The sequence below is a fragment of the Aedes aegypti genome, chromosome 2 (assembly GCF_002204515.2).
Source record: "Aedes aegypti strain LVP_AGWG chromosome 2, AaegL5.0 Primary Assembly, whole genome shotgun sequence".
In the NCBI taxonomy this organism is placed as follows: domain Eukaryota; kingdom Metazoa; phylum Arthropoda; class Insecta; order Diptera; family Culicidae; genus Aedes; species Aedes aegypti.
Genome location: NC_035108.1, coordinates 401,875,471 through 401,895,288, shown reverse-complemented (window position 1 = coordinate 401,895,288; position 19,818 = coordinate 401,875,471). Strand labels below are relative to the sequence as shown.

At 36.2% G+C, this 19,818-nt stretch overlaps 1 protein-coding gene across 5 annotated transcripts in view; it reads right to left on the bottom strand.

The window, feature by feature from the left end:
* LOC5575298 (toll-like receptor Tollo) overlaps positions 1-19,818 on the bottom strand; it is a 476,821-nt gene that overhangs the window by 176,592 nt on the left and 280,411 nt on the right. Inside the window, exon 1 of one of the 5 annotated variants that reach the window (XM_021847155.1) lies at positions 10,752-10,778. The exons of the other annotated variants lie outside the window; for them this stretch is intronic. The gene's annotated coding sequence lies outside the window, so the exon portion shown is untranslated. Of the gene's footprint in view, positions 1-10,751; positions 10,779-19,818 lie in introns of those variants that run through there. 5 annotated transcript variants of the gene reach the window in all.

The window sequence follows — 19,818 nt, the reverse complement described above, 5'->3', positions numbered from 1 at the left end:
GGTTAGTGGACCCAGGCCGCTCCCGTTTTGCAGAATTAGAACAAATGAGTGGTTATCTATCATTAGCTGGGCTAGCGTTGACGTTTTCGTCCAGGGATCAAGAACGGTGTGCCACGTAGCGACCATCATCAGTGCAGGAAGGTGATTAATAAGCTCCGTTGGCGATCTTTCATCATTAGCGAGGAAAATCCTAATATCTTCTATTGGTAAATATGCCCCGGCTGGTTGATGTGATCGATGTGACAATTATGGGTGAGTGACGATGATTTATTGTCTAGGCTAGGACATGCTTATAAATAGTGCATTTGAACTTCAATATGGTTCCAGCAAGGATATTTTGTAAGTTATGATTACCATGACTCCATTTTTAATATTGTGAATATTTTCAATGCGAACTTCCTTTTCTATGTTTAAATGCAACAAACAAGCATTTGCTAAGAAGATTGGCGAAATTTTCTACAATATTTTCGTTCTTGTTTAAATTTCGACGTTCTCCTGCCCAATGCACGATAGTTGGTCATATCATTTTGAAAACAAGTATATAATTGAGATACAGCTTTGCTAGACAGCCTCTTGAACCAACCATATATGTAGGTTATGTAGCAAAATCCTCATTCTTAAATACACAAAACTAACTCGCTGTAGTTGCCAGTCGGTGTAGTGTTTGGACATTGTCAGCAACTCAAAAACGGCCAGTAGCAGCCGTAGCTCCAAGCTAGTAACCATCCTTCTTGGAACGACCAAACTTTGACACTCTGGACGCAAGCGAAGAGGCAAACAAGCGGATCCCGGGCATTATGATAATACGATCCTTCGTCTTCCGGTTTGGATGTTTTACGACGTTTAGATACCCGCAAGGCGGACAGCGATTCCGCCGTTGAAAGCGGGTCGCGATGGTGATGATAAAAATTCAAAATACAATACATTGTTTCGGTCCGTTGAAATCTTGGCCGAAGTGGGGACCATTCGCTGCTGCTCTTTTGCCATGTGGGAAGAAAGATGATGGGGTTGTGTAAATTATACGGTTGTCGTTTGTCGGAAGCCGCCAGAGATGGGATATGGGCAAAGGTGGATAAGAGCCGGACCATAAAATTCACGGAAAAAAGGATAAGATAACGAGAAGCGAAACGCTACTTCTGCTCCAACTCCTGGGGCATCGACTTCCAATCGAGCTGGCATTACGTGGCTGAAGGAAAGTTTATTTATTCTCGTGAATCCTCTCCAGCTGTTGCACCATCGCAACGGAGTTAGGTCTGTTATTTTTCCCCTTCTTTGCTCGTTTGATCATCAGCTTCGAATTTGCTGCAAGGCAATTTGTTCTCTCGGAAGGCGAATCTTCTCTCGCATGCAGTCAACTAGAATTGCTATCGTAATTTCTCTTGCTCGGAAGCCAGCTACTACGTAGGAGAAGATGGTTCAAAATGTCGAGTTATGCTCAATACTATTTACAGATAAATGTTTCTAGTAATATGTAACGTAATAAAGTAGTTTAAAATATTTTTGATTGCTGAATCAAAAATGTTTAATCAAAAAAGGGAATTTGACATAATATGTTGATTTTCACTCAAAGATTTACACTCAAAGTTTCAAAAACTTTAGTTTTAAATGATGAAAAAAGTTGGTGATTTGTACATCTATGATTGATAATCACAACTTGTATACCAATGGCATGTTTTGAAGTAATTTATGTCCGGTTATTAGTGTTACCTATGTGATTTTGTTTTTTTTTTTATTAATACGTAAACTAACTTTTCCACTTTTCCCCCAAACCGAAAATTCGGTTTCTTCTGTGCCAAAAAGTTTATCGAACGAAACTGAACACCGTCCCAAGGGGGGAAAATTGCGATAAAGTGCAAGTTCATCTAACCTAACGAGCTAATTACTCTTATTAAAAATGGAAGTTGGTCGTCGTCGTCATCGAACAGCTCAGCTGCCGGCCGTCGGTACATCTGACCTCAATGGAATCATTAATTAGGTTTCCTCTTCTGAACGGAGACTGCCGAAACGTGCCTCGAAGGAAACCGACTGCTGTCAGCAGTTCCAGCTCGCTCCACATCCAGCAATACGGGGTGTTCTAGTTCCTGTTAGCAAACGATGGGAACCGAAAACATCGTCCAACATCTGCAGCAGGAGCATCTGTTAATCGCATCAAAGTGCAAAGCTGTAAAGGAGCAACTTGTTCTACGTCTACATCGATGTCATTCCGGGACACCGAGATGGATGAAGATGAAGGGTTAGTTCGGTTAGTTTGGACGTGCCTTGGAATAAAAAATAAGCTCTCGCTGACAAAGTTGCATCGGTGAGGATTTGTTCCAAGCGCGTTGGGCGAAGCTGAGGTTCGTTACGCATTTGTATGGAGCTTCAGAAATTTGTAAGCCTTACTTTGCTGGGTCTAAGTATTTCAAGTTTTGAAGAAAACTTTTCTTAGCAACCATGAATGCTGCATGGTAAGTTAACTTACGATAAATACAAATTTAACCTGTTGTCTTTACTGGGCTAACATTACTAATTGAATTAAGTTCCTAAATTTAGGTCCGGCTTTTGAAAACAAGCTTTGGCCTTGAGTTGCCCATAGCAAGGGAGTTCAAATGCTGTTAGACAGAAGATTGCGCTTCACTTTTTAATGATCAAGTATTTCACAGCGTAATAAAAATGACGTTTTTACGTTATTGAAGGATACAATTATGTGTCTATTGTCTTGTAAAGTAGATTTGGGATCCCTGCTATTCCCAGAAATGTTCCAGCACGTCACAATTTTCATCTACAGGTCGCCAAAGTTGTGTAAAACTGGTTTCAATGAAACCGTTTCATTTATGCTCAACTTTATCACACTTTTTTGTGATGTTATGCATCAAACATGCAAAATAGGACTTCAACTTTCAGTTCAGATTGAATGTGTATGAAATTGCAATGTTAGTTTTAGATTAAATCTTATTTTTACATACTGGTAGTCTCCATATAAAATTGTTCACTTCTCTTACAGAATCGCCCATAACATAATGCGAAAATTGTTTGAACGTGAATTTAGCATCCATAAGCGTTATTTTTATTGTTTTAGTGAGTGAATGTAATTTCTGATTATTGTAATATATTTTGACATAACTTTTTGTCATATTTTTCCTACTACCCTAAAAAATATAATGAATCACAAAAGTATAAAGGTTTTGTACGCTCATAGTAAAAAAAAAAACAGTTCTGATTGTCGTAACTTTTCACCTTCGAAAATCACTCTTTATTGTTCAAAATATTAGTATGTTTGGTATAAGAGGATGAAGGAGTTCTTAGAGAACGTGTTTTCCATGGTACCAATGGAATATTTAGCAAGAGTTGTAGTTTTGAGAGCATTTTGTGTCTTGTGGGTTATTTTTTATTTAAAAATTATAAAAAATATAATACAGAGAGCTCTAACGGTTTTTTGGAAGAAATTTCCTTTGGTTAGAGATAACTTATATCAATACTTGCTCATAGGTTTTGAGCAAAACAGAGCAACTTACCAAAACTTATATAAAGGTTCATCGACGGCGCTCCAGAACCAGGCGTTTTTTTCCAAAATATTTTTAAGTCTCTATTGCTTCAGGCATGAATCCATTCTATCATTTGATATGGGCGAATACTGGAGGCAAAACCTGTGAAGAATCTCACCATATCGTTCATATTTTAGTATCTTTCATCACAAAGATATTGAACTCGACGACTGCACGATAAAATTTGAAGGTATGCTTCCAGTTCCCCTCTAGTAAGATGAAAGTAAAAGATAAAAATCATGCCCGAAGTGAAAAACAGAGCCTGAACAGATTTAACATTACAAATGATGAATCACATTTATGTTTTCTGAGACTTCCTCCCTGTATAGTACCAATGAGTTACATAGAATATCCAATGTTGAAACATTGGAACAAATGTCAAATAAAATAATCAATAATTTCAGGCAAAAATCGTTACAATCTTCTATTGCCACGATTAATGCGTTATATGTTTAGGTTAAGTAAGGTTAAGTATATTCAAAGCTTTTTTTTCTCTTATAAGCAGGTGAAATCAACTCACCTGTAAAAAATCTGAACTGTTACGGCAAATGATATGTAATATGTTGTTAACAAAATGTTAATTAAATCTTAAATTTGTTTTACCAAATTAGGATGATAGTGTTGTCTAATAACACAGAACACCTAGATATAAGAAATGAATGTAATGTTTGGAATGATACTAATAAAGAAAAAAAAAATCACATTTATGTTTTGTTTGCATTTTCCATATAAAAACTACCATAAAACATGATATGACGATTTTTGCATTTTTTATGGGTACATGACAAAGTACAATATTTTTCTAAACCGTCAAAAAATTACTTTTGTGCATCAAAAGTATTATCAACTTGGTTGATAAGTATTGATCACTTAGCTTAGCTTAGCTTAGACTGACTACAGATATCAATGGTTGCTATTCCGTGATTGACCGAAGTCAGTGAAAATGCATAGAGAATCAACTAGAAGTTCGGCTGGGATTGGCCATAATCTTCTTCAATGTGCACAATTCAGTGCCTCTATTTATACAGGGTCAATAACGGCGCCGGCCACGTCCTTGCAGTCAGGTGGGATTGGGGGAAGGAATGTTAGTGTGTAACCTTTGCTATTTGGAGACCGTGTTTGCCTCTGCATCTCCACAAAGGTTACTGGGAGGGATGTTTGTTAATAGGAAGGATTCTTTGGTCACAGGATTCACTTTGATAAGCGATTAGACCATGATAAATAATGATTTGTGAGATATATACATGCTTAAATGTATGTATAATATTTTCATTTGATATGAACAATTTCTATGGAGAGGAAAATTATGCCGACACTTGAGGTGACGAACCATTCAAAGTTTGTTGAATAAAGTGAACCTTTCGCAAGTCTACACTTGTAGTGTCGAACCATTCAAAGTTTTTTTTAATTACAAAAATAGAGGTAAAAGGGGTGTTCTGAAAATAAAAAAATGTTAAACATAAATAATTCATGAATCAGAGTTTGTGTCGACACTCACAGTGACGAACCATTCATAGTTTGTTGAAAATTCATATTTACGTCCCACCATTGTAACGATTAAAGGTGGAGTCATATATATTTTATAGATTAGAAATAGTAGCATAAAACGAGCTCACCAATTGATCCGTTATCCTTCACTGTGCAGCCACAATCCTAAACTAGACGTACTGTGATATTTTTGGAAACGCCAATGGATTCAGCAACCCGTGATAAAGTAAATAATGGTTCACATGATTCTGTTTTTGCGCGGCTTTTTTTTACACGGCCGTGCAAAAAAAGTTTCCATACATTTATTTTCGCCAAAACCATATTTTTGCAAGCAACGTCGTGAAATGTTGCTACTTTTTTGCACGGTTTTAGAAATTTTGAACTAAACACTCTTTTTTGCACGGTACGCATCCCCCGTGCAAAAATTAAATCGGGTGTATTTTGGTGCTTGAGACGTGTTTCGCAGTGCTTCCGTTTGAAAAATGTGCACAGCATTTCTACCTCTGAGAAAATGTCCTAAAAGGAAACAACACAAGACGTTATAAGATGGTAAAGAGCAGTTTTATTGATAATCTTGTAAAAAATAAATAATTAAATGTGTATATCATTAACATATTACCATATCACTTGGTAATTCATTTTATTTTAAGAACAAAAATAATAAAAAGATGATGAAAGGAAAACAACATAAGGGGCTGTCCATTAATTACATAAGGGTTTATGGGGGGTGGGGGGGTTCGAGATTTCTTACGCGCCATATAATTGATTTTTCATTTCCATACAAAAAATCTTATCATGGGGGGAGGGGGGCTGAATTTCCCCGATAATTGTCTTACGTAATTAATGGACCACCCCTAATTAACATTAATAATTTCTATTGAAAAACTTCAATTCTAAATTAAAAACTAATTCACAAGTAATTTTTATTTAACTATTTACACTTAAGCCCTCTCAGGGTCTATTCGGGAGAATCGTTCAGTGACTCACAACCCACATTTGCTTCGCGAGTCGCAACCCACACTTGTTTTATTTTTACCACCACGTAAGAGAGAGAAAAGGGAATTGCGCTCGAAACAGTTTCAGCATAACTAAAAAAATTATATTTACACATGATTTATTTTTAAAGGATAGGATTTAAGGTATGAAAGGAAAGCACTATAACTTCACTTGCGATTAATCGTTGCTGGTGGGAGTTGCGGTCTGATCAATGGCGATTGACTCGGTTTCTTTGCCGACAGCTTTGCCAAATGGCCAGCGAGGCTTTGAGTCTCCGGAATGTCTTCGAGGAATCCTCGTCCTGTTCGGTTGTCTCAGGTTGTTCAGAGTCACTAGGAGGATACTTGGCACTTATCACTACCTATTTGAGCTGCCGTGAGGTACAGATGTTTTCCACTCGCGATTCACTTTGAACTTTGTATCTGAGTATTTATAGAAATCAATGTATATATGGAAGGGTTTCAAATTCAAAGGAGATTGGGCAAATCTTGGCCCAAAATGTACACAGATGACTCATATACCATTTGAAAGATCTGAAACGCCGCAGTCTTGGAACTCCGTACACAGGGCACACATCACCTTTCAAATGTACGTCATAGTGCTGCTTCCACCATTCAATCACTACGCCTCCGTCCGAAGAAATGCTTCATTTTTATACTTGTACATTTTAGATCACGGCATGAAGGCTTGTGGGATGCGTTGAGTTTTTGAACCCGCGTTTCTCAGGTATGAAACAGCAGTCTTCGTTCAACTTACAATGTTCCTGGCTGCGATGTTGATGGTTGTTATAACTGTATTCCAAAAGACGTCAAGAGGGGCTTCAGTGAGCAAAATATCTTCTAGCAACGTTTGCATAAGATGCAAGTATACTGTGATGACATCAGTCTGCTTTAATTGCTGAAGCCAATACAGAGGTACCGTTCGTTTTAAATGACAGGGATTTTCAAGCATATTTTTATCATAACCAGGTAGTGGTCAGAATCGATAGATTCTGACGTTTACATGAGCAGTGTGTTGTGCAAGCAATGGACAGAATTCAAACGTCCGAGCCCCGTTTTGGTCATTTATGTTTCATTTTAATGATACGTGTTAACCGACAATTGACTGCGTTAAGTCATTTTATTTCTCATGAATGTTTAGCGATCTTAGCGAGGCGTTTGTAGGGGCCACCAGTAATCTGACACTACCTAAAAGCAATCTAAAATTGTTCTTTTTAGGTTATTGACAGTTTGTTGAAAGCAAACACTACAGTAACTTTTAGTTTAAAATGCTGATTGTTTTTCTAAGAAGGAATAGCAGTGCTTTAATTGTCACGTTTTCCTATCGCTAGAACACCAGAACGATAATGCTGTATACGACAAGTGAAGTTTTTCTACCAGTGTTGTACAGAACTGAGAGGAACCACTGTATTGTTAAAACGGATAAAATATGGAAATTCCTTCCTGAGTAAATCATCGGTTTATACAATCATATTGTTAGCACACTGGAGTAGAAAATAAGGTCTGTCCTTGATGTCCAGCCGGTAACTCACCTAAAGTGAGTTATTTGTCGAACGCACACTGGTATACTTTTATTTCCTATCTCCGCATGTCTTAAGTTTTCACATTGCAAAAACGTCCAGAAAACTCTTTTGAATAGTTTACGATAAAAATATAATCATACATAACTACCTTATAAATGATTTTATACAAAACTGCCCAAAACAACATTTTCACAATATTTCAGCATATATAACTTTTTTCTCCCACGACGAATATTTTTGGCCCCAAAGCAACTTTTTCTTGCCTCATTTAAATCATTCAAACGACGTATGGGTCATCTGTGTTTCGAGGCCGAACTCCATACAATTTTGCATGATCTCCTCTAAATTATTTATGTTCACAAATTTCTTTTTTTTTAAATTATTTTTTGTATCAAGGGTAACTGGTATCTTAGGATGGTTTATGGACAAAAGGTCGAAAGACAAAACGTCGAAAGGAAAAAAGGTCGAAAGACAAAAGGTCGAAAGGACAAAAGTTCGAAAATTATTTGCTTGGTGGGAAATTTTTCCTTCTTTGAAAATAGATTTTCGACCTCTTGTCCCCCCTTTTTTGTTTTTAGACCTTTTGTCCTTTCGACCTTCTGTCTTTCGACCTTCGTCCTTTCGACCTTTTGTCTTTCGACCTTTTTTCATAGATTCAAAAAGAAAGTATATAACAAAAAAAATATACAAAAATGCAAATACAAGATTGTGTTCTATCATATAGGTAACAATCACCACGTAATTTGTTATATAGAAGTCTATTCGACCTAGGTGATTCAAAAGAGAAGCAAAGTTCCAGTTAAACTGTTGATCTTTTTTCAATGATAAATATTGACGGTTGCGGGCCAACTCCTGGAAATGGAATCCTCAGAAATTCTTGGAGGATCTCCTAAAGAAATTAATGGAGGAGCATCTGAAGTATTTTTTGGAGGAACTCCAGAGAAAATTCCTGGATAACTCCCGGGAGCATTCCCCGAGTAATACCTGGCGGGATTTCGAAGGAACTCTGGTATAATTCCGGTGAAACAGCCAGCAAGATAATTAAAGCAAGCAATTCTCTCGGGGAAATTACTAATAGAACAACGGAGTAATTTCTGGAGAAGCTGCAGTCGAATTCCAAGGGAACTCTGGAGAAACTTCGGAAGGAACTCTGAAGGAACTCCGATCGAACTCCGAAAGAACTCAGCAGGAATTCCGAAGGCATTTGCGATGAAGTTCCGAAGGAATTCTCTTCATTCATTCATGCTCCGGAGACATTGCCGGAAGAATTGCTGAGAAAATCCCAAAGGAGCTCCAGAGGAGTTTCAAAAGAAGTTCTGGAGAAATTCTGAAGGAATGTATAGAGGAATACCGGAAGAATTCCTGGACAAGTGCGGAGGAATTCTGGAGAATTTCCCAGATCAACTATGCAGGTATTCCCGAAGAAGCTGTGGAGGATTCCCAGAGAAAGTCTGAAGAAATTCTCAAAGAAAATCGTGAGGATACCCTTGAGAGATTCCTGGACAAAATGCCCGGTGGAACCCTTGGGAATAATCTTTGGAAGAATGCCTTGGCGAAGTTTCTGGAATATTTCCTGGATTATTTCGCCAGAATAAAAAAGATCTCTAGAGAAGTTCCTTGGAGAAATCCTCGGATTAATCTTTGAAGAAAATCTTCGGAGAGATTTCTGGAGAAAATCTTCAGAACAATATTCCTCTAGGAATTCCTAGTCCCCGGAGAAAATCTCCAGAGAAATTATTAGTGCAAATCTTTAGAAAAATACATAGAGCAAATCCTGAGAGCAATTTCTGAAAGAAACTTTTTCTTAAAAAAATCCTGAGGGATTTCTGCAGAATACCCCCGAGGATTTCTTGGAGTATATTCCCGGAGGAATTCCTGGTACAAATTCCCAGAGAAACACCTGAAGGAAATCTCTGGATAAATCTTCTAAAAAAAATCTCCGAAGAAATTCCTGGAAATTATCCTCGTTGAATTTTTTTAATGAATTGTTGGACGAAATCCCCAGATGAATTGTTATTCAAAATTCTCTGAGGAACTCATGGAAAAATCTCCGGAAGAATGGATTGAGGAAATCTCAAGATCAACTTTTACATAAAATCCCCGGTGGAATTCCTGGAGAAAAATCTCCAGAAAAATTGCTGTATGAATTCTCTCGAAAAACCAAAAAAAAAAAAAATCTTGGTGGAAAACCCCGGAAAAATTCCTGGAGGAAACTCATGAAGGATTTTCTGGAGGAAATCCTGTTAGACATACCGAAGGAACTTCGGTAAAATTCCTGGAAATACTCCTGGAGATTTCTGTTGAAGGACTTCGTTGAGGAATCCTAAGATGTATTCCCGTAAAAATTCGTGGTGGAATCCATGGACAAATTCCTGCAGGAATTCCAAATGGATTCCCCGGAGAATTCACCTGATGCTTCCTGGATGTGTCTCTGTTTGAATTTCTGGAGGATTCTCCGAAAGAATTGCCGGATAAATTGTTGGAAGAGGAATACATATTGTTAAAATAAAAACAGCAGCTATAGCATATTGTTCCTGTTTCAGCAAGAAAAATCCGAACTGATAAACAAACATGTGTCACACCAGTTTTGGAACAGCTCAAATCTTAGTTCAAATACGACCAAAAATGGACCAGCCAGTTCCAAAAAAATTAACCAGGGATAAAAGGAATAAAATTGGAACATAATTTGTCACACCAATTTTCAACATGGTCCAAAAATTTGCACCAAACCGATGATTTGAACCAACGGTGAAGTTGCTCTAAAAATGCATAAATTGAAAGAAGAGCCTTTCTATGGAAGAAGGCAATGTCTCAGATGAAAATGTTATAATATAATACAACAGCGTGCACTTTAAAGACAGAAATTAAAAGAAATATTTGAAAATGTTTTGATGAAATTATTATAAGCTACAATGTCAACAGAAATGAAAGAAGTAATTTTGTATAGTACGTCTATGATCAAAAGATAGAAAAATTTCTTATTAAAAAGTAGGAACAAGATAAATAATCATTATATTAGAATAACAACAAAGAGCTTCCAAATCCTGCACATCAGCGTTGCAGCAATCTGATCCTTTCGGCCAGATAGAATTCGGCCAAATGGTGTTCAGCCAAACGGCATTTGGCCATATAACCGGACACTATAATCACAACCGTTTGATGCAAAGAGCTATTGTTCCTCCTTTTTTACAATTTGACAAAGACGAATATTTTAAACTTACCGATTTTGAATGAATGTTTGTGGAGAGAGAATGTTTCCAAATTACCTGCAAGAGAAATAGAAGAAAGGCATTAGTATGTAATTTATATGAAAAAATATAAAAAATGAGGCTTTATGACAATGTAAGTATACGTGACATCCTCATGAATAAGTTTTCAGAGAGTAACTTTTGATTCTTGGTTGGCAATGCCCTATCAGCTTGTTTTTATCTATATCAGTAATATTATTGAAAGAGTTATTTCGAATGTCAGCCAACCTTGTTGACTTATGCCTGTCTTGGTTGTTGAGGAGTTATCGATAGACTATCTAACCATGACTGTGCCTTATACGTTGGTACTGACACAATACAGCATTGTCCTTTTTTTAATTTATTATTAGTATTCTTTTAAACATTACATTCATTTCTTACATCCAGGTATTCTGTGTTATAAGACAACACTTCCATACTAATTTGGTAAAACAAACTTAAGATTTTATTAACATTTTGTTAACATCATATCACATTTCATTAACCGTAGCAGTTACACATTTTTACAGGTGAGTTGATTTACCTGCTTACAAGAGAAAAAAACGCTTTCAATTTACTTAACCTAACATTAACTAAATATATCATCATGACAATGGAAGATTGTCACGATTTTTGCCTAAAAGTAATAATTATTTTATTTGACATTTGTTCCAATGTTTCAGCATTGAATATTCTATGTTACTCATTGGTACTTTACCAAAGAGGAAGCTTCAGAATCATTTTCATAATTTTATTTTGAATTCTCTGCAGAGCTTCCTTCCTGATATTCCAACAGCTAGTCCATATTGATACAGCATACAACATGGCTGGCCTAAAAATTTGTTTGAATCAGAGCGTTAATGATTAATCATAAATTTAATCATGATTAATGATTAATGATTATGATTAATCAAAAATGTTAATCATTAATCACAAAAAATCAAGAGTTAATCATTAGTCACTAATCATAATCATTGCAATATTATGTTTTAATCATTAATCATTAATCATAATCATAAAGATTGCCAATTTTATTTACTAATCATAATCTTAATCATGAATCAAACATTTAATCAATTATCAATCAATCATTGAACAAAATTCTATAAATTTTACAACATTGCCTTCTAATGTATAAATAAATTTTGCATTTCTTATATCGTGTGACAAGAACAATGATAGCTTATGCCCAACGAAGTTCCAAATTCAACCAAGTACAGCATGGCTTTGCTTTATATCCGTGGACGTTACCACAAGACTAAAAAAGACCCTTAAATATTTCCTTTATGTAAGATGTTGTATTTGATCTGAATCCGAAGACCCGGTTGGACGCTTGTGAGTGATACCATTCTACATGAAGGATTGCTGCTTATAGGCGCAGATCATCATTAGTCCTTTCCCCTAGTAGGTGGTATATCAATAGTCCTTTGCTGTTTATGTTCACGTTTTATGTTTGCAATCCTACATCGCCTGAAGATAGCCACTGAATGTAGCAGAGCGTTAAGTTAATCTTGATGAAACATTTGATGGTTATAAACGATAAACCATGCTTAAGGCTCAAGTAAAAATGGCACAAAATTCAAAACTGAAAAAGCAGTTTTCTCCTTGAAAAAAAAGGAAAACAGACAGCCTTTTTGTTTAGTAAATAAAAGAGAAAACTGCTTTTTCAGTTTTGATTTTTGCACCATTTCTACTTGGGCCTTAAAGCTTTTCAGCTTGAATTATATATTATCCTCTTTAATAATAAGTGAAGTCATTCATGTTCATGCTTATGATTCATTCGTTGCATACGTGTGGCGCTAAAAATTAAAATTTTTAAACCCTCCCCTCTCTGTAATGCTTTTTGTTTGAGAGTTTTCAAAATTTTGTTTGAGTCGTACCACATGTGCCTGCCCTCCCACCTCCCCTCCCCCCCTTCACGCATGACGTGATTTCTAGACGGTGCCTTAGTGACATGCCATTTAATCATCGTTTTTATTAATAATCATTATTAATGGTAAATCATTCTAAGGCTAACAATTAAATGCCAGAAAGTATGCACCAAACGCCTTGAAGTATGCAACAAACGAAATATTTCAAATTTTCCCTCGGTTAGCAATAAATCTGAAATAAGAATCTTTTGAACTTCTTTTCAGCAAATTTGTAATCTCAAACCGAAAATGAAATCTTGGTTCAGACCTGGGGGGGAGGCACCGATACTACACACGAAATTTGACACAAAGTTTTTTCAAACTGCAAGAAAACTCCAGCTTACCAACGACAATCAAGGCAGACTCGATGAAAATCGCTTGTTTTCTTTTATTGTGTACCTTCGATCTATACGGACATACATAAGAAAAGGGCCAAAATGTTGTATGCATTTCATTTCCGTTTTTATTGGAAAAAGTAAAATGACGCGTATTTGAATGCTTTATATTCAATCAGAATAGAAGGTGCTATCGTGACATTACTTTTGAATAAGCATGACTAGCTTCTTGATAGATTTTTAGTCACATTTGATAAAATGCAAAAATACGTTTTGATCAATTACGCGCTGATCTAATGTTAGTCCATTGTTTAAGATCTGGGCTCACGGTGACAGTTCGTGACAGCATAATCTCGGCTCACTATGAGGTACATAAATTTCGTATCGGTTTCTCCCTCTCAGGTTCAGACCAAGGAAGGGCGAAAATTCCTTTAAAAAATTGTATGAAAAATATTTTTCCAGTTTCTCATAAAGATCTTGTCAGGAAAATCCAACCAAATGTTCATACGATTTCACTTACATTTTTCCAAGAATGGGGTTGTTTGGTGATGAAATATTTGCAGTGTTTCGTAGCTTGTTCGTAAAATCACATTTTTCTAAGTATATCACAATTTTATTGTGCTTAAATATCTTAAGATTGATATTATAAATTATTAAATCACCTAGAACTTAAATTTTGGGGGGAGGCGGGTTGGTTCAAAAGAGATCTTCATACGTGTGATTGAAATAGTTCCAAGGCACGGACAATTATGAAACTTTGGGTTCTGGTTCAAACTTTAACGTAGATTCAGAAAATATAACCAACTGGATACCCCTAACAATTCTTATGAAATATCTGATATCTTATACTTCAATAATTCTCATGAGAATGAAATCAATGGCTTCGTTTGCTATATTAATAAAGATTGAGATGGAAAGCTAGGTTTAGGAACTACCAATATAATGCTTAACTTTCACTTCGGAGGAATTATTGGAGTATGAATGTACAATAGACTGATGCAAATTTTGAAGTTTTTGCTCCCCTATGCTTAAACGATGTCAATTTTGTGGAAAATGATCCTCCCAAAATTTGAAGTGATTCGGAAGAAATTGGTTGTGCACACGCTATTTGAAGTTTATATGGAAATTACTATGGAAAAGGCAAATCTTTTGTGTTCAGTCCTCTAACTGCTCGTCATAATAATCTATGGAAAAGTGAACACACTCATCTCATGTGAAAACTTCCCAGCTACAACTTTGCCGAAGACCACTTTTCGATGGGACGCAAGGATAATTTGATATTTTTGATAACAAAGTGTAAATCATGCTGAGATGATCATTCAATTACTTTAAGAGCAACACTGCTTTTTTGCTGTAGAACATAGTAGCCTGGATTACTTTGATCTATGCTTCCCGCCAGGAGCACCGCTGTTGCCTGCCGAACAGTTGATGAAGCATGCTACATGCAAACCAACTGTATGATGATGAATAACAATTTATCCTGAGGTCCAATCAAAAAGTGGTCTTCGGCAAAGATGTAGCTGGGAGAATTCCACATTAGAAGAATTTGTTCACTTTTCAATAAAATATCATGACGAAGGGATAGAGGGCTGAACACAAAAGATTGACATTTTCCATAGTAATTTCCATATAAACTTCAAATGGCGTGTGCACAGTCAAATTTCTTCCGAATCACTTCAAACTTTGGGAGGATGCTATTTACTATAATTAAAATCGTTTAAGCATAGGGGAGCAAACATTTCAAAATTTGCATCACTCTAATGTACAACTAATTGAATTTTAACACTTCATTTTACAAAAAATACTAAGAATCACTAGACAGACGAGCAAATACCATTTAACTTATCATAATAATCACAAGATAATTAGCATATTAGAGTTTACCGGAGTTTGCTCGTCGTACTAATGATTTTTTCTACACTCTTCTTTCTTTTATAACGTGAAGTGTTGAAATCCGACTAGCTTTTTTTAACCAATATTTTGAATACTTTCTCCGGGAAATCAATAAACCTTAATACCCCAGCATATGTTCAAGTGCATCAAAAATCCATAAAAAACTTGATGATTCATGAATGTGTCGCAAATAACGCTTCAAAAGGCTAATATATTGGCCACTTCCTCCAGGATACTGGCTCTTGAATCAGAGCAATTAATAACGATTTGTGATTAAAAACCATTGAACTAATAAAAAAATTTGTATATATATAGGATTGTTTGTTAAGTAATATCATCATCATTATCTAGTCTTAGTGAATAACCCATTGGTTACATACTTTAAGTCGTTTAGTGCATCTTTTCGGGCATTTAATCATTAGTTAATGGATGATTAACGATTAATCAATGAATAATCATAAAAACAATAATTAAATGTCATGAGAAACACCTTTAAGTATGCAACGAATGCATCACACTCTTGAATATTTATTGGTACACTTATGATCAAAAAAAAATCGGAATCAAATAGTTCTCAACATGATTTTTCGTTCAATCATCAACTTTCCAATCATGATACTCTTAAGGTGAAGATGAATCGAAGCCAAATTTCAAATTTTCAAGAGCACGGATCTGGAGAACCAAACATCCGTTTGAGCTGAAAACCTAATCGATTGGTCACCACCAAGTGACCAATCGATTAAGTTTTTAGCTTAAACGGATGTTTGGTTCTCGAGATCCGTGCTCTAGAAAATTACAAGTTTGGCTTCGATTCATCTTCACCTTAACGCTCTGCTATTAAACCATCCTTCTTTACACTTGGTCTGCAAAACAATGAAGCTTGATAAATCGTTAATAACTGTTGGGACTCGATATGAAAGTGACTACTGCATCTTAGGGAGGCTACTCCAGTACTCCACGCAGTTGAATCCGGAATCATCGTAATTTTCGAATCGAGCAGTTCTGAAGACAAACAGCAATCCTGATATTTACGACTGAAAACCATAATTTTGAACAACTATCGTAAAACAAAACATTATATATGCTTCCTCAATTTGATTAAATGGAAAAAAATGAAATTTTGCGATAAAGTTAGACGTCTTCTCGGTGTGAATCGAACTCATCAAATTTGACATCATTCACGTAAGAATTAATCATTATCACTAATCATACTGAGTTTAATCATTAATCATATTCATTAATCATCTAAAATTATTATTTAATCATTAATCATACATTGGCTTAATCATCAATCACAATCATTAATCATGACTTCAAAAAATTTAATCATTTATCATAATCAGGGTTGGGAAAAAATCTGAAACTCACTCTACAGTAGCCAAACAAAGCCAATCACAGTCAGCAAAGCCAGTGAAACTCACGCCCATCGCTGCTGTAGGCAAAATGCCTTGAAAATTTCAAAACACCCGTTGCTAAGGGCAACCCGAAATTACTGTAGAAAAATGTTCTATTTCCCGCTGCATTTCCCGCATTTAGAGCCTTCAATGACACTCATGATTTAAAAAATTCGTGCACCCAACAGAGGCTACTTGATGAGATTCACGTTTTTGAACTACTGTACTGGGAGAGCCACGTGATTTTCGCGAAAAGTCAAGCCTACTACTATTACCATTCCCAGCACTGATCATAATCATTAATCATGATGAACTTGAATTTAATCATTAATCACTTATTCAAAGTTTTGTTTTTCAATTAATAAGGGGATAGAGACATTTTACATATTTATAACATATGGCTTGAATACCCTCAATGTGATGTATGAAAATTAAATTCTTATCAAGCATTAGCCCTGTGCATGAGAATTAAGTATCTTCATCTGACCGATTTATAGGAACCCCTCTCATTGTAACAACATGTCTACTTGATGGTTTCAAATAAAGAGCTTTTGATTTATGTGGGGATATTATTAGTTGAGTTTTGGAAGCATTAGGACTTAGGAAAACTTCAATTTTTGCAAGTATGAAGAAAACATATCCGAACTTCGTCCTTTGGCGGAAAGGCCTGTGTCATCAGCAAACAAGGATTTTTGACATCCCTGAGGTAATTCTGGTAAATCAGATGTGGAAATATTGGTTCCAAAATGCTGCTTTGAGGAACACCAGCTCTTACAGGAAGTATTTCAGACTTGGAATACTGATAATTAACCTGAAGTGTGCGATTTGACAGATATCTTTGGATTATGTATAGTGGAAAATTGTTTTTTTTTTATTTTATAATCAGTGAATCAATTGTCACCCAACAATGTGCAGTGCAGTGTTGCTGTGGAAGATAATGTCTGAACATGCTTTTACGGTGAAATTTATTAGGCTGATACGTGCAACGCTGGATGGTTCGAAATCCAGTGTTCGGATTGCAGACGAGGTGTCAACCTAAAGCAGGAAGACGCTCTTGGCTGTGCGGACAATGTCGACCTTAATGGTATCTACGGAAATGTAATGGTATCGATCACAGGTCAGAGGAAGAGGACTTCGTGCGTCTGAAGAGGGAGACAGCGAGTTTAGGCCTGACCATTAATAAGTGAATGACATTATTCACGGACGTTTATTTACTATAAAAGTTGACGCAATAACATTTTCTCAAATGATTGTCTGCTATCTGTGGCCTAAAATGTCTGCGCAATTTAAATCAACCCCAATCATCGCTTTAAATTTCACAACATAACGCCTGCCTGAAAAATTAAACCTTGAAGCAATTCTTCGCTTTAATTTTCCATCATTTTCCATTTCCACTCATTTCCATTGAAATTATTTATCGCCGCCTAATGGAATACAAATATTTATCCAAATCACGTGAATTATCCATTCATTTGCGATCGAATTCCAGCCAGCCTCAAGCACTCCCATCGAATCGTAAAAGAGAAAAAAAATCCTTCGAACCAATTTACCCGCCTCAGCCAGTCAGCAGCAGCAAAGCCCTTCGGCAGCTTTCAATTTTCACCGTCGTCGAAGATGGAAAAAAAGTGCTCCCTACATCAAACACAAGCAGCACGCTGCTGCTTTTAATGCGTTTCGCGCAACCACATCATCATCATCGGCATCATCAGCATTTTGCTTCTTTTTTTTCCTCTCTTGCTCCAACAAAATCAACACTTTTAACCAGATTGCGTTGGGGGCGATTTGTTTTTGTTTCCAGTCGCCCCCACCTCGTCGTCGTCATCGTTTTCAAAGTGTCGGCTGGTTAGTTGATGATGACGACAGGCGCCGCGCAACAATTGCTCCAATCTTAGCCACTGTGGGTCAGAAATCGAATGTGAAAATATTGGTTCCAACATGCTGTCTTGAGGAACACCTGCTCTTACAGAATGTCTTTTTCAGAATTGGAGTTCTGATAATTAACCTGAAGTGTACGATTTGACAGATAACTTTGAATTATTCTAACAATGTATTTTGGAAAATTAAAGTTTTTTAATTTTACAATCAAGCCTTCATGCCAAACACTGTCGAATGCTTCTTCTATGTCTAGATCAAGACCAGTAGAACAGATTTGTTGGAACGAATCAAATTTGTTAAGCGTAAAAGTTGATGAGTGGTGGAATGTCCATGTCGGAATACGAACTGTTCATTGGTAAAAATTGAATTTCCGTTGATGTAAAACAACATTCTGTTCAAAATTACCTTTGCAAAAAGAGTACTGATAGAGAAAAGCAAGCTGTTTGCTAGAAGCTTCGGCAGTATTTCTTCCTGTAAGAGCTGGTGTTACTCAAGGCAGCATTTTGGGGTCAATATTATACAATCTTTTTATATCTTAATTACCTGAGTTACCTCAGGGATGTCAAAGATCTTTGTTTGCGGATTCGTTAGGCCTCTCCGCCAAAGTACGAAGCCTGCGTGTCATATGTAGTAGATTGCAAAAATATTTGGATATTTTTTTTTCATATTTGCAAAAATGGAAAATTTCTCTAATGTTACTAAAATTTAACTTGAAGCATTTGCACAAAAAACCAAAAGCTCTTCATTTGAAACCTCCAAGTGGACATGTTGGCACGATGAGAGGGGTTCAAAGAATTGATCAGATGAAGTTAAGTATCTAGGGGTCATGCTAGATAAAAATTTAACTTTCAAAAATCATATTGAGGGCATTCAAGCCAAATGTAACAAATGTTCATAATGCATTTTAAAACAAATTTATTTAAACTGCGGTCACTAAATCTACAATTCTGGCCCATAGTGCTTCAGCTAAAAACGCGTACCAGGGGATGGGTAGTTTCAACAAGCGGAAGATTGATTGACGGTTGAGTTGGGTGCGTTTCGTTTTTTTTTTTTTTGTTTGGTCTGTATCAAACTCGGGAAGAATATAATTGTTTGCTCAACTGGTAGCTGATCGTGTCCAAACAGCAAAGGCTCGAAATTGATTGGAGCCAATGGTTATCTGCAGGAGTAAACGCGCCGTGATTTTGGTAGTTTGGTGAGAAGCTTTTATCAATCGTCGACACGACAACTCAGGCCGTCTGCAACAATTTTGGCGTTCCGATGAAAGTGATTTGGGTGCGATGTTGGCGCCATAATTGAATGTTTGAAACTTTGTTTTCTCTTTCGTTCTGATCGAATGCGTGACTGATAGAAACTAAGGCAATTATTTGGAAAAGTAGGAACGAGTGATGCACAACGCCCTGTATGTTTAGTTATTTTAGAACTTACCAAAACCCTGTACCAGGAATGTTTTTTCTATGTTTCTCTTGAAATTTCTTAATTGGATTATTTTGAAAGAAAAAAATGGCATATAATCAGACTCAGAAGAGGTGCTTTTTGCGAAAGAGGTGATTTTTGAGTTGAAATCGAATTCAGGTTAACTTCTGCATCCATAAGTCCTTTCGTGGTGTAGGGGTCATGCACCCTATCTAGTGAACAGGGAGTCATTAGTTAG